Source organism: Miniopterus natalensis, chromosome 5, assembly GCF_054644295.1.
Source record: "Miniopterus natalensis isolate mMinNat1 chromosome 5, mMinNat1.hap1, whole genome shotgun sequence".
NCBI classification, from domain to species: domain Eukaryota; kingdom Metazoa; phylum Chordata; class Mammalia; order Chiroptera; family Miniopteridae; genus Miniopterus; species Miniopterus natalensis.
Genome location: NC_142085.1, coordinates 52,130,982 through 52,147,113, shown reverse-complemented (window position 1 = coordinate 52,147,113; position 16,132 = coordinate 52,130,982).

The window sequence follows — 16,132 nt, the reverse complement described above, 5'->3', positions numbered from 1 at the left end:
TATATTGGATTTCTGTAGCCATTGCAGAATTCTCTTGTCAGGGCCAAGATTCCAGTTTGTTTCTTGGAAATAGTCTTAAATTTTGCCAGGACCAAGTGCACAAACATTTCCATAACATTACTGTTTTTCCCTGCCTGCCAACTGCCATACAAGGGCGCTGGCAAAGCCAGGACTTCATGCAAGGGAAGGCCAAGCAATCCTGTGGGTTGACCAAAGCCAGGGACTTACATAGGACAGTTGCCAATGAGATACCAACTATGCAGCAGGAAGGAACAGGGATCTAAGATGAGAGATGAATGAGTCCAAGAAGGAGGAAAGGCAAAACTCAGGTTCCACAAGCTGAAGATCAAGATCTTATCAGCAGAATTGGAGACTCAGACACTTACAGAATGAGCACTTGGGACCAAATCTAGGCACCAACAGAGTTGAAGTCAAGGGCAGGAATCCAGACAATTAACTGTGGTGCTATTTTTAGCACATAAAAGAAATTAACTATCTAACCATGAAAAGGCACAGAGAAATCTTAAATGCTTATTATTAAGTGAAAGAACCCTATCTGCAAAGGCTACATACTATATGATTCCAACTATATGATATTCTGGGAAAAGTAAAACTCTAGAGATAGTGAAAAGATCAGTGGTTGCTAGGGGTTAGGAGGAAGACAGAGCAGAATAGGTGAAGCTCCCAGGATTTTTAGGGCACTGAAACTATTCTGCGATACTATAATGGTGAATATATGTCATCAGATATTTGTCAAAACCCAAATAATGTGCAACACCAAGAGTGAACCCTAATGACGCGTCAATGTAGGTTCATCAGTTGTAAGAAATGTACCACTCTGGTGCAGGGTGTTGATAGTGGCGGAGGCTGTGCTTGTGTGAATGGAGCCGTGTCAGGGAGTATATGGGAACTCTGCACTTTCTGCTATTTTACTATGAACAGAAATCTGCTCTAAAAAATAAAATCTCAAAAAAATTAAAAAGAAGATGGCACCATAAGGTAAGAGCAGAGCCAGCAGCAAGACTGCTTTAGCAATGATTCAGAACAGCAGGCAGAAAGAATCCAAGCATGCCTGACTCTCCAGGGCAAGGTCCCACGTTAGGGGCAAAGAAACAAGACTAAACAAGAGTGTAAAGACGCTGTGGACTGAACCGTGTCCTCCCCAAATCCACGTGTTGAAACCCTAACTCCCAGTGTGATAGTGTTGGAAGATGAGATCTTAAGGAGATAATCTAGATGAAGTAATGAGAGTGGGGTTCTCATAATGGGCTTAGTGTTTTTACGAAGAGACAGTAAGCTCTCTTTCTTTCTAACTACATCTCTGCCATATGAGGACGATCGTGAGAAAGAGGCCATTTGAAAGTCAGGAGAGAGCTCTCACCAGAACCCAACCAGGTTGAAGGTCAAAAAGCCTATTTTGATATTTACAATCCAATTTGTTTTGCAAAAGAGTACTCTGGTACTCAGGATAACTATCCATATTTCAGTATAAAAGGTGTGAAAACTCTTAAGAATATAAAAGTAACTAAGGTGGTAAATATACCCACACATTCCCTTGGCCTTTCTCTGTTAAGTGAAAGTACAAAGGAAGATAGAGGACATACATATAAATACAGTGCTTTATTTTCTTTTAAAAACACTGTCATTAAGATCACTTTGAAGAAGTTGCCCTTTGGTTTTTCTACTTTTGGATTTGCCAGTCCCCACTTATTCTGACTCTTAATTCCAGAGTAGCACAGCCTCTTCACTGAAATCTATATTCAAAAGTTGGCCTAGGGCTTTGTTTTATTTTTGCTCTTTCCTCAAGGGACAATGATTAGAGCCCGGTGACATGTTCCAGGTAACGGTATACGGAGGTTTTGTGAAGGGTCACTGATAAGGTGTCCTGGCCCTTCCTGGTTCTGTGGTCAGGAACAGGGGATGAAGGTGTGGGGTCAAGGTCCTGCCTCTGTCAAGCAATCCATAGGTACAAAGTAATGTAATCACCCCCTGTTTTTTTGCCAGCCACGGTAAGAAAATAAAACTCTGTAAATGCTTTTTGGATGTGATGCCTAAAATAAAAATAACAATAATAGAAACTAAAAATGAACTCAATTTCAATTAGAAGAGAATCTCGACATGTCCACAGGCATTAAAGGAGAGAGATTGAGGACACCCTAGGGGAGGAGGGAGGGAGAAATAACATTGGGAGGCAAAGGTGCTTGTTGGAGACACAACTAGTAAGCAATTTGATACATTATTTTACATTAAAATAAGCATGTGTGGTTATATTATATAACACAATGCCAATTTTATAAGGATTTTAATATAAAAAATGGGACTTCAAAAACATTTCTAGGTGTATTAGCCATTATGGGTTATGTCCAAGTTCCTCCTTTAATTTCCTTCTATATTATTAGATGTTGTTGGGTTAAAAAAAATGGGGAGTATGCTCCTTCCATGCAACTACTTTTATAGCAGTCAGAATTTTAACTTTTATAAATAAATTTTCTAAGGATAAACGAAAGAAAGCATGCCAAATAAAAATGCAAAAGCTGTCTGGCCGGTGTGGCTCAGTGGTTCAGTGTCAACCCATGAGCCAAGAGGTCACTGGTTCGATTCCTAGTCAGGACACATGCCTGGGTTGCAGTCTCCATCCCCAGTAGGGGGAGTGCAGGAGGCAGCCAATCACTGTTTCTCTTCCATAGATGTTTCCATCTCTCTATCCCTCTCCCTCTAAAATCAATAAAAGCATATATTTTTTTAAAAATGCAAAAGCTTAAGCATAGAATAATAAATAAAATCTAGTATCCCTTGTGTTTTGGTCGACATAAACTTCAAGTTCTCACTTCATCCCTGTCTCACTAGGCACTAGGAAAGACTACCAGCCAGCCCTCCTGGCATGGGTTTGACTCGCCACTGCGCTTAGGTTTGATGACATTCTAAGGTTCTCCCCAACCTCCTTCCTCACCCCCTTTCAGGGAAGCCTGGCACATCTGGCCCTGGCTCTGCTCCACTTTAGCTCTGCGGTCTTCTGACCTGAGGAAACACCTCCTTATTTGGCTCCAAACCTCTCTCTTATAATAGCCTTTTCGCGCTAACTCGACAGATGACTGCACCATCTGAGGGCCAGGGCCTCCTGCTTGCAGATTCCTCCCCCGGGGTGCTTCCTTGTTGCAGCAATCTGGGCACATGACTCACCCCTTTCTGCCTCCTTCATTCCTTTGAGCCCTCACTGCTGCTTTAAGATGGACTTACTTTACAATGGATGAGCACAAGCTTGTCTGAGCACTCAAATGGCCTCGATGTCTGCTGACAGCATCTAATCAGAATTGTTATCTCATGACCCTCCCCACCGGGCTGAGGCTCTCACTACCTGGCAGGGGAATTTTCCTGAGGTAGAAAAATTTGGCAATCATAGCTGAGAAATTGTAGGCGTTTACCCCAGGTTCCTCATCGAAAGCCAAGTAAATGCTGTCATATACAGTAGACACAGGGTTTTAAAAATGGAGACAAGGTTTTGGAACACGTGTCTTAGCCACATGTCTCCAGAGGCCCAATCTCCCTTATCTCTTTTTCCCTTCTGTCCACTGTGTTTCCCACCAAATGTCCAGTCACTGAAACAGATCCTAAGGTAGGGTATGGGAAGCAGTGAATGAACAGCGAGCCTAAACCGCCCGCCCCAAATTAGAGCTTATTGACACGTGCTTCTCCTGTCACTGACGTGGAGGGAGAGCTCCCTGTGTAGGCAGGCAGCTGCCGCTCTGGTTCCATCACCGCTGTACAAATGGTAAGGCCAGCAGCAAAATTCACAGAATCACATGGCCCAGCGCCATTCACCCGCTGTCCTCTTGCTTTTGAAAACAGCTTTGATCTCCTCAGTAAAATGGTGAAAACAGTCTTTCAATAGCAAAGAATATACTTGAAAACCTATCCTGGAAAATATCAAAATATAGAGGTTTTTCCATCTCACTTTTTTTTCTATTTCTACTTTGCAGGAAATTCTATAATGAAAAACTGGAATAAAAAAACTCTTCATTGTCCCCATTCCTTTCCAAATAAAATTTCAAATCTTCTGGTCTGCCCTTTCATCAAAAAATGACTAGTTTTGAAAGCCTGCAAGATATGACCCAAATTTACCCCATTCTGCTTCCAATCACAAAAGCATAATACCCTTTCATTTTTTCCCTGAACATGACTTTGGTGTAGAAGTTTGTTATTTTGATACAAGTCTCATTCAGGAAGAAAACATGAATAGTCAGTATCCCCTGCTGTTCATCTACAATAACCAATTTTTTCAAAGAGATCTAGTACCTTACCCCAACCCACTGCTTAGCCCTGGCAAACCTGGTAAGATAGTCACCCTATTTATGAAACTACAACTGTTTTGGTTAGGTAAAAAGGAGGTACACATCGAGATACACAGTGAATCTGTCCTTACGTAACTGGAAATAGAATCACAGAATGTTGAAGCTGGCAGAGCCACCTTGTGGGGCCAAGTGCTGGGAAAGCTGGCTGAGGGCCCCCTGGGCTGTCCCACATAGAAGCACTTCTATTAAGAAGAAATTGCTACAAAAATGCCAACTCCCTCCTATCTTTGACAAGTATGTGTCAGTGTTAAGTTCCCATTAAATGCAAATGTGATCTTTTATAAAACCATGCTTAAAACGAATATTCCATAGCATCAATTAGACTTCTGTATGCTTTTAGGAGGCTGAATAATTGCACTCATTTAGAAGTTTCCCTGTGATATGTATAAAACAGAAATTTTATCAAGTTTAATTGCAACACAAGTCAAATTCCATTCCCAATATGTAAATAAAGCCATCCCATTATTCATTTACTTTCTTGGTTTCTTTTACCTCTGGAGCATTCTGGTCCCTGGAATCAATAGTAACTGATTTATTCTGCAGTAATGCTCTGTTTACTAGGCAGGGGAAATGAGGCATTTTGGAACAGGAAAGATTGTGGGTCTTTTGTATGTTCAAACTTTAAAAGTTTTAATCATAATAGCATAACATTACAATAATATTTTATATATTTTAATTACTCAAAGAACATACTTTGTTTCAATTAAATTTTAATCCTCTCCTCAATTCTGCAAGGTATGTAAAACAAGTGTTTTCACTAAACAGGGAAAAACACTAAAGCTCAAAGAAGCTAAATGACTTTTTCAAAGTCACTTATCTTATAAGTGGAAGACACAGGATCAGGATCTGGGTCTTCAGATTCCACAGAAAGTGTTCTTTTTGTCAATAAAGTCTTTTGAAAATATATTTAGTTCTCTGCTTTATAAAATAGAAGTTTCTCAAAATATTTTAAAATTTTCTTAAGTGAACCAAAAATTTTTATGAACAATTGACAAGTTGAACTACGCAGTAATATATTATTTTCTGCTCCGTGGAATAAGAAAGACTGCTTTCCCCAATGCTGTATAATTCCGGAGGGCTGTGCTGTTCTAATTGGGGAGCGTTAGTCTTAAATTGGCACCAAGAATCCCTAGAGGGTGACTGAGTCTTGCAGAACTTAACTTGCCCTTACACTATGTATCCTTAGAATATTGTAGTGTTTTAATGAATTTTTTCCCTCTTCCATTACTATCTGTGGACACTCCCGCCATTGTTCAGGTGTCAGCAAGTTGTCCCACTACCATTTTTAATCTCCACATGTACCTCCAATATTATCTTTTTCTGCTGTTTCTGGTTTTCTCTGACTCTGCCCTCTTTTGTCTTGCTAAAACTTAAGTTATTAGTCTAGCACCCAGGGAGAGTGTTTCTTTCTTCAGTTTTATAAACTAAAGGATTGCATTGCATTTTCTATTACTTTTTTAATCTTTGTATCTATGGTTCTTTTCAGCAATTATTTCCACTGTTCATCCTTAGACTTAATTTTTACATATATATTAGACTGAAATTATGTTTGCTTAAAATTGCTATTACAAATAAGTGGGGACATTGCTGTTCTAAATAGAAGAACAAATCATTTGGAACAAAAATATTCAATCGTCATTGAGTTGAAAAAATAAAAGAAAGTGATGACCCTCAGTGTTGTAGATGAAGTAATTCAAAGGATATTTTGGATCCCTTTGGTTTCTGAAGTGGCGAATGGGAAGTATCTATAGTGGATTCATGGGCTCATGAAATGTTATGGAGTACTTAGTGACCACCTGAATTAGACCCTGAACTTCTCAACCCCTTTTTCTGATTCTACGCCCAAGATGATTCTCACAGTACAAACTACTTCCCAAGTTTATTCTTGGCATGTGAACTACAAATCTATACTGTTTTATTTTACTCAAAATTAGCATATAGGAATGAAAATTAGTGTGAATCATATTATTCTATGAATAGCCACCCTAAAATAAAATGTAAATCCTTGGAAAATTTGGCACTTAATGTACCATTAGAAACAAATTTATCTCAAATTACATCATATAGACTTAGATCTAGGGATGAGGTCCTAAGTATTTATGTAGAAACCAAGTTCCAGAGAGGCAGAGTGACTTATCTAAGACTGCACAGTAGGAGATGGCAGTGCCGAGGTTGGAAACCACATCTACTGGTGTTCAGAGCACATCATGCTGCTTCACAATTAGAATGTAAGACCATGATGTATTAAAACACTGAAGAAAGACAATAAAATGATTTTCAAACCACTATAATATTGGAGTAAAATATTATTTTCTTTATAATGTTAGCCATAATAATTATTTTAAAGTATTAATAAAAAAAAAATTCTTGCATGTAAAAACTACCCAAAGGACAAAAGAAAATCCACAAAGACTCTTAAAGTGGAACTAGTTTAAGAGTCATTTGCTATCAGAAACATCCTATTTCTAATCATATTAATAAATAAAAGATTCCAAAGCAATAGCACCATAATAATCAATTAATCAATAAATATGTATGTGGTGCAAAATGTAATTTTGATACTAAACAAAGTAGTTTCTAGTAAGCTTGTATCTACATGCCAACAATAGCAAATGGAAAAGTAAAACTGTTTTCATGCAATTATTTTGTGTCTGACTTAATTCATTTTAAACCGAATTGGATGAAGGAGTTGGAATCAGGTGGAGCCCCTGCGCCTTAGGTACTTACAGTCTAAAGCTGACAACATCATTGCTGGTACTGACAGTAACCTGTGAACTAAAGAATGTCCCTCAACTGCATAGTTTTGTTTTTGTTTGTAAATTTTTTTTAATGTATCTTTATTGATTTCAGAGAGAGGAAAGGAGAGGGAGAGAGAGATAGAAACATCAGTGATGAGAGAGTCATTGATCGGCTGTGCAACCCAGGCATGTGCCCTGACCGGGAATCGAACCCTGATCGCCTGGATCCTAGGTTGCCGCTCAACCGCTGAGCCACGCCCTGCCAGGCTTAACTGCTTAGTTAAAAAAGCTAGCATGAATTTTATCACAAAGCTATGTAAAATCAGTCAAAAAAGAAAGGACTATAGAACTATCTTAGTTCAGGATGTTATAACAAAATACCATATACTGAGTGGCTTAAACAACAGACATTTATTTCTCCCAGTTCTGGAAGCCCACATATTCAGGTTATGGTGAAAGCCCCTCTTCCTGGCTGGCAGACCAGTGAGTTCTCGCTGTATCCTCAGGAAAGGGAGAGGGGGAGGGGGGGGAGAGAGAGAGGGGGAGAATCTCTTCTTGTAAGGGCGCTAATCCCATGATGAGGACTCCCCACTTTTGTGATGTCGGCGCTAATCCCATGATGAGGACTCCCCACTTTTGTGATGTCATCTAAGCCTGATTATCTCCCAAAGGACCCACCTCCAAATAGCTTCTCATCGTGAAGGTTAGAACTGCAACATAGGACTTTTGGGGAACACAAACATTCAGTCCATAATAACACCAAAGTGTTAGATTTTGTGACTTAATGGCAGAAGTAGATTTTATCATTGTCTAACAATGAGCGTACTTAGAGTATATTTTAAAATATATATACATTGAGAAATACTGCTATGATTCAATAGAATGTCTTGCTTTTTCTTATAGGTAATTTTAACACCATTTTTAAATTTTTTAAATTTAGTTTTAGAAAGAGAGAAAGGGAGAAGGAGAGAGAAACATATGGGAATTGAACCAGAAAGATGTCAGTGCACAGGACCATGCCCAACCAGCTGAGCCACACCGGCCAGGGCAAAACTTTCCATTTCAGCAAGCTTTTTCTCCTAATGCACATTAGGGAATTCAGAATGTGTTTAGTATAAATAGATTTAAGTGTAGAGTGATCTCAAGTCCCAAATGTGTAGCTAAAATACTTAATGCTTCACAGAATAGCACGTCAAGCACTTTGAACATACAGACAAACATCAACAAATAATCACCATCTATTGGTCTGGGGGGGAAAGAAAGAAAAATATCTAGACTGTTCAGTTTCTTAAAGATGTGAATCTACTTTAGAAAGAGTTGAGGCTAACTGAGGATGTTAATAAGTGGTAAGAAAAATGTGTCTCAGTCAAGCCATTTTCTTCCAAAGTTCAGGACAATAGATTTCATTTTTTAACTATTGGCTTAATGCTCTGTTAAGCTGTAACAGTCTGTCTGATTATGAAAAGAAAAGAACCAACCATATCTTCATAGAAACCTGAGAAATGTAGTTATATTTACATAAAGTAATTTGAAGACTATTGACCAAAATGGACACGTTAGAAAATAAATAAGCCTCCATTTTAAATACCTTTGAATTCCAAATTTCAAACTTAATATCAAAACTCAATACATTAATGAAATTTGAGGAGTATAAAATCTGAATTACAGAATACTTTAAAGACATGAATTTTGTAATTATTTTGAAATATACATAAGCAAACTAAAATGTCAATTAATATCATATTGCTAGTTTATACTGATTCTATTTTTAGTCATCAGATTACATTCCTATATATTATACTTAAGTTCATATATTGTTTATTAATAAATATTTCTAAAAAATTTAAGAAACTTTCATTTCGGAGTAGTTCAAACATCATTCAACTTCAGGTTTATTAATGTGTATCTTTAATAAGAGAATATTTCTAGGCAAATCAAGACAAACCTAGCCCCTGCCCGATTTTCTAAATGTAAAATTAATTTAGATTCTAGAAATCAGTATTGATGTGGTTTTATTTTCAAGAGTGTAAACTCCACAAAGGGTATTTTTGTCTATTTTGTTCACTACTATCTCTCCAGCACCTAGAATAAATTTCAGCACCTGAGGGGTACTAACGTCTGCCTTGGATGCTGAGTAAATATACTGAGGAACACAGTTACTGTGTTCCTCAGTTCTACCCTGGGAGAGGGTCTGCTAGTTCTTTCTCTGGCAGAGCAAGGCTTGACTTTCTCATATAGTCCGGACTAGTCTTGGTCTTAAAGTTAGTACTTTCTCAAATAATTGTATGCTGTTATTTTTAGACATAAGATTTTATTACAAGATGTTGCTTTTAATCATGTTGAATTGCAGAATTTTTAGTATGTATGAAGTCCCTTGGGTATAGTCAAGAAAAAAAGCTCCTTTCTAAGCTTCCTCCTCAGGAAGTTAACTGGCTACGTGCAAATGTTCCAATTTATTCAGTGTAACTGGGAGACTGATGTGAGCTCAAAAGTTTAAAACGTTCTAAGGTTTAGTGTTTCAAAAAGACATATTATTGAATCTTTTTCTTAAAATTCCTCATGCTCAATTTACTCTGAGAATATTTCTCAAACATTAGTAGAAATAAAATGTTTCGAAAGATAAAATAAGGAAAATCACAAAGATTAGAAAAGGTCACCTTTTTTTTGGCATATCCATTGACAGAAGTTAATAAGTAAAACACTGCGTCGAATTCATCTCTTTCGAAGCAATATAGTTCAGAATTCATATAAGAGAGATCAGATTAAGCATTTTGCTATCTATTACCCAGAAATAATTCATCACTTTCTATTTTCCCGGAACTATGTTTGGAGATGCAGTAACCACTCTTCCACTTGACTGTAGTCCTGGATCTACTGCTAGATTAAGCAAAGACTTAAAATATGGTTTAGGAATGTCTTTACATTTACTGCTTCCTTTTAAACATTTGCATAAGTTATTTCAGTTTTCTTAAAATTTACACTTAATAGTAAACCTGATTTTAGCATTTGAAATCTATTTCAAATATTTTTCACTCTTTCTCTGAACTGATAAGAATCATAAAACAAACCAAAGTCACTACTTATCATTCATAGAATAAACTGAAGTCACTACTTGGCATTAATGCATTGATCCAAACAATGCAATCAGGTTCATTCAACCTATCCAACTGAGCCACCACAATGTGTCAGGCTCTGTGCTAAATACATGGGATAGAATCATAAATAAGCTAAAATCCTTCACTTCTCACCAGCAATGATTTAGTGAATAAGGAAGTTGTGAGCGATTACAAGAAAAGAAGAGGGTGTGCCTGGCTGGGTGGCTCAGCTGGTTGGAGTGTTGCCCCATACACCAAAAGGTCGTGAGTTTGATTCCTGGTCAGGGCACATACCTAGGTTGCGGGTTCAATCCCTGGTCGAGGTGTGTATGGGAGGAAACAAATCAATATTTCTCTCTCACATCAATGTCTCTCTCTCTCTATTCCCCTTCCCTTCTCTCTAAAAATCAATAAAAAAAAAATATCCTCCAGTGAGGATTAAAAAAAAAAAGACAGAAGGTCACACACAAAGTCCAGTGAAACAACACAGTAGGGATCAATCAATTCTGAGAGAATGAAAAAATAGGGAATCACTGATTTTCTCTAATAGGGTCTCGAGTATATATCGCTCAACACATCAGCCCATTACTGAGATCAGAAAATACAAGGATTGTTATAATATATAAATTAATTCTCAAAATATTATGAGGTTTGTGCTATGACATGGCTTGTATCATAAACCCAAAGTTGGACACACTTTATATCACGCCTCCCAATGCATGTTTTCTGGCAAGATTACCGAACTCTTTCTCAGATATAGCAATCCCCTACCCTGCTTCAATCCACACAAATGAAAAAGATGTGTCTGAATGGAATTTAAATTTGAAATCATGAACTTCTGTGGCCATACTAAAAGCCAGTGAGAAAAAGACCGTCAGAAAGGGTAAATAAGGTTTTATAAAACAAAATAGGACATTTCCCTTATTAAAACATGCCATGGAGCTCCAGGGATTGTGGTGCTCAGGTGCGGAATAATGAGCCTTGATTTGGCAACGGAAAATTCCATGAAGGGTCCAGTAAATGTTATGCTTCATTAATATAAGAATTTTTACATTTACACTGTGATTTTCACCCTTCATTATCCCAAAATGCTTTATTAACTGAAGCACTATGAAGGAAATGTCCCCACCACCTTGGGAGAAGTTCCTAGGGCTGAGTTTTAAAATTAAAATATCAAAAACAATTTTGTTTAAGAAAGGGAAAACAAAATGATACCTAAGTGGAAGTCTGAGAAATAACTAAAGCTAGCAAAGCTTAGCACCACGGCATTTTAAGTTTAGGCATATAGAGAGTCATTTATTTGAAGAGAGAGTAAGAGCAAAGGGCTGGGCTGAGGGAATGGAGGTAACGGTGGACCACCCTTCTTTCTGCCTGGCAAAATCCTTGAGTGGCGATCTCAGAAAAACCAGGTGTAAATCTGCTGCATGATTCTTCATGCAATCTCTGTAACAGAGGATGAACGACTCCTCAGCCTGCCCAATCCCCTGCCCCTGAGAAGCACGATTAATTCTCATCAGCCCCCTTCTCTCCTAACAGAGGAAATGTGGAGAGAGAGCAGGTACCAGCGGAGTCCCTTCCCTTTGGCGGGGTACAGGGAGTGAAGGGGAGACCTCTCCCTGCCCCACTGCAGAAACACACACGCCCTGAACTGAGGCTGGTGTCCCCTGTTCTAGCTCGGGGCAGAGTCAGGGAGCCACACCGGCGCTCTTGCTTTGGGGCGCCCTGAAGAACGCGTGGGCTATTCCCAAAGGCGCCTCCCCTGGATAGAAAAAGCAGAACGGGGTGGCAGGGAAAGTGGTCAGGAGGAACGGATCAGCCCTCTGCCTGACCGTGCAACCATGATCACAACATGGTTCTGCTTTGTTCATATCTCTACGCTTCCATTTTGAAACAGGATAATGTATAAAATGCATTTTAACCAAAGCCAGTATAAATTTTTATTCATCAAAAAGCAGGAGCTTGGACTTGATCTCTAAAGCCGTTTACTGCCACAGACTCTCTTCTGTGCAATATGTGATCTCTAACACCCACTTCCTCAGAACCTAAAATGATTCCCTGTGTTTCCTTTTTTGTAGCAGTGTGGGAGCATGGCCTTTGAGTTTGTGAGTTGGGTGGCTTTGGGCAAATTACCTAATCCCTCCTTGCTTACATGCCCCTACCAGTAAAATGGGGAAAATAATCATTTTTAGTGCATAGGATTACAAGGAAAGTGCCTAGAATAGTACTTCACACATGGCACGTATTTTATATAAACTTATTGTCAATGGTCAGGTTTTAGAAGGCATAATTACATACAAAATTTGGAAAATACGAAACAACAAACTATTAAGAAAAATTTTAAAATCTAACAATGAAAGCAGTGCTTTACAAATTTATATATTTAGAAGCAAGATGCCTGGCCGGGTGTGGCTCAGCGGTTGAGCGTGGACCTAGGATCCAGGCATTCAGGGTTTGATTCCCGGTCAGGGCACAGGCCCAAGTTGCAGGATCCATCCCCAGTCAGGGGCATGCGGGAGGCAGCTGATCAATGACTCTCTCATCATTGATGTTTCTCTCTCTCTCCCTCTCCCTTCCTCTCTCTGAAATCAATAAAGATATATTTAAAAAAATAAAAATAAAAAAGAAGCAAGATGCTTAGCATTTTATTAGGTCTATTTCCCTTAATATGATAATAGGAGCATTTTCTCCTGTCATTAATATTTTCATCAATGCTTTTAATAGTTTTATTATAGTCTCTTATATGAGGATATATTGTGATATATTTAAATTTTCCTACTTAAGAAACAGGCTGTTTCCAGTCTTTATTATTTGAAAAATGCTAAGATAAATATCCTTGTGTGCAAATATTAGACTAAATTATTTATTTTTATTTCCTCAAGATATATTTTATAAAAGCCATTTCTTGGTCACTAGGAATTGTCATCCTCTGAGCTCTCTATCTGTAGCTCCCAATGGTTTTCCCAAAGGGTTATCCCAATCAGCACTTCTACCTGAGGAGTATGAGAGTCTTGTCAAACGCACCCTAGTTGTGTTTTATTATAACACAAATATTATTGTGAAATTTTGTCATATTTTAGCTGTTTTTTTCTCACCCTTGCTATTCATCCCTTGCTTTTGATAAAAGATACAAATCTCCACTCCTGGGTGAAACCCAGATGACCAGAAATCAGACCTCAAATCATCTGTTACTGCTTCTAGGGAAGGACTTTGGGAGTATGACTATTATCATATTGAAGAAGGAACTGAGATGACATGTTAGGTAGGAGGAAAGACAGCTGAATGACAGGGAAAGACAGGTATATACCATGGAAGACCGTATTAGTCGGACGAGGGCGGTCCCGCAGCATGCATAAAAACTAGAAACCCTCCCCGTTAGTGATTTAAGACCACAGACATTTATTTCTTGCTCAGGGTAAAGATTCTCCCGGAGTTGGCAAGGAGCTCTCTTTCACAGTCACACTCAGAATTTTAGGTTAACACATGAATCTAAACCCAGAGAAATAAAAGAACATGAAAATCAAAGTACTATAGTTGGGCAAATGTCAATAAATAAGATTATTGCTTTTTGCTCTTATTCTCCAAAAAACCAAACAAACAAAAAAAGTAGCCTGGAGCTACTCTGGTACCTGAGTTGAAGTGCTATATAAATATTTTTTTCTTATTAATGGTCAGATTATACCTCAGGGAAAAAATGAGCTTATAATTCCTTATCCAAAACTAAATTCAGCGACATGGAGGGGGAAAAATGTGAGTTAATACATTAAAAAATTTTTAATACATGTTGCCTCTGAATACTAAAGATGGTTTAAGAATTTGACCCCTTATATGAGCATCTCCTCCTTACATCTGCATGGGTGTAAGAGTGACTGGTGGATGGAGTTCACGAAGGCAGAGACGCGGAGCTGTTTACTGCTTCTACATGGTTCTTGACAATTATGAATCATGAAACAGCATTGGAGTATATTCTATTTTTCTAAACTGACATAGTGAAGTGGGGTATGTGAAAAAGAATTATAAGGCCCAATAAAGTAAAGAAACAAAGGACATCAGTCCTCCAAAAGAAAACATCTGGTAATACTGGCAGAATGTGTCTTTTAATATCATCTGATATATGCTGACTCAGGCGAGTGTTGATGTTTGGGGCATGAGTTTAGCTGACTGCCTGCCATGCTCCTGAAAACTCAGTCAGCAATGTGATCCAAAGAAACCTCTTCCCCAAAGCCACAGGTGACTTACAAATAAGTCACCTCTTAGAAATAAGAGGGGATGAGATGAAAGAGGTTAGTTGGTTCAGTTCAAATTCTTCTCCATTGTCAGGAAAGGAAGTCAGAGTATGGACCTCTTTTAATCTCAAAAACAACACTCCAGGAGTCAAGCAGTAGTCCTTTCCCAGCTTCCCCTATGTTCATAAAATACTCTGTGAGAAAATTCACTACTGAGGAATGGAAGACTATGGGGAATGTGTTTAAGAAATTGATAACGTGAGGGGACCTGTGAAAGCCCCATATATATTTTCACATTAACCAAAATAAAAGAAAAATATAGTAGATTAAATAGAATTAAAAGGACACATTATGTATCTTTAAATAAATAATAACTAATACTCTACAATTAATTTCTATTTACTTTTCCTTTCTTGCTGGAGCTAACTCAGGATCTTCTGTCCCTATTGTTTAAGTGAGAGACTTATCAATTGTCATTGTTTTATTGCAGCGTATAAATATACCGAAGTGGAGTTTGGTCCCTTATAAAGTTGAATGTCTTTCTGCTCTAAGATACTGAGTTCTGTTTCCAAAAATCCAAGAAAACCAAAATAATTTGTAAACTTGACATATTGAGATAAAGGGAGGGAAAGCAACAACAACAATAATTGTGGGCAATCTTGTAACTTTCTGAATATATTACAGAGGAGTAGATCTTATCAAGGCCTAACCTCACCCCTGGAATGTGACCGACAAAGAGACAGAGTAGCTCAGGATGAGTTTTATCCATGAACCTAACTAATACCGGCATAAATTAGAACTCGTATTAGAAGACTTGGACTCTGTAAAAACCTCTGACACTTTTTAATTTCTTCAAAACTAATAGAGGTTTAGAATTATTTACCACATCTTTCTATATCTCTTAAGTCAGCATTGCAAAGCCCTCTCCCATGCATTACTGACCATCATGGTTTTACCTGTCTTTATGGTAGAGAGCTGAAAACAATGACCATTTCCCAGGGCTCGGTGTCAGGTGCTTCCACAACTGATAGACTGGGAAACCTCTGTTTTTATCTTCCACCTTGACCAAAAAAAGGAAGGAAGGAAGGAAGGAAGGAAGGAAGGAAGGAAGGAAGGAAGGAAGGAAGGAAGGAAGGAAGGAAGGAAGGAAGGAAAGAAGGAAGGAAGGAAGGAAAAAAGAAAAGGGGAAACATTTCCACTACCTGTTATGGACTGAGTTGTGTCCCCCTACCCCCAAATTCATATATTGAAGGCCTACTTTCCAATGTGATGGTATTTAAAGGTGGGCCTTTGGGAAGTAATTAACTCATGAGAGTGGAGCTCCCAAGATGGTATTAGTGTCCCTATAAGAAAAAAGGTGAGGTTTATTCTCCCTCTGTCTTCCCTCCCCCTCTCCCTCTCTCTCTACATACCATGGGAGGGCACAGCAAGAAGATGGCCATGGCCATCTGCAACCCAGATAGAAAGCCTTCAACAGGAACCTAGTTAGCATTAGCCAGCACTTTAATCTGGGACTTCCCAACCTCCAGAACTCTGAGACTTAAATACCTGTTGTTTGAACCACATTTTGTTATATTAACCAAGCAGACTAAGACAGTGTCTCGGGATGATGATTTATCTTTCATAGTTTAATGAAATTAAATTGTGGGCAGTTCTAACATGTTTCTAAGAGTTATCATTTTTTCTTCTTGTTCAGAACCTGGGACACTATACTGTGGTACTGAAGA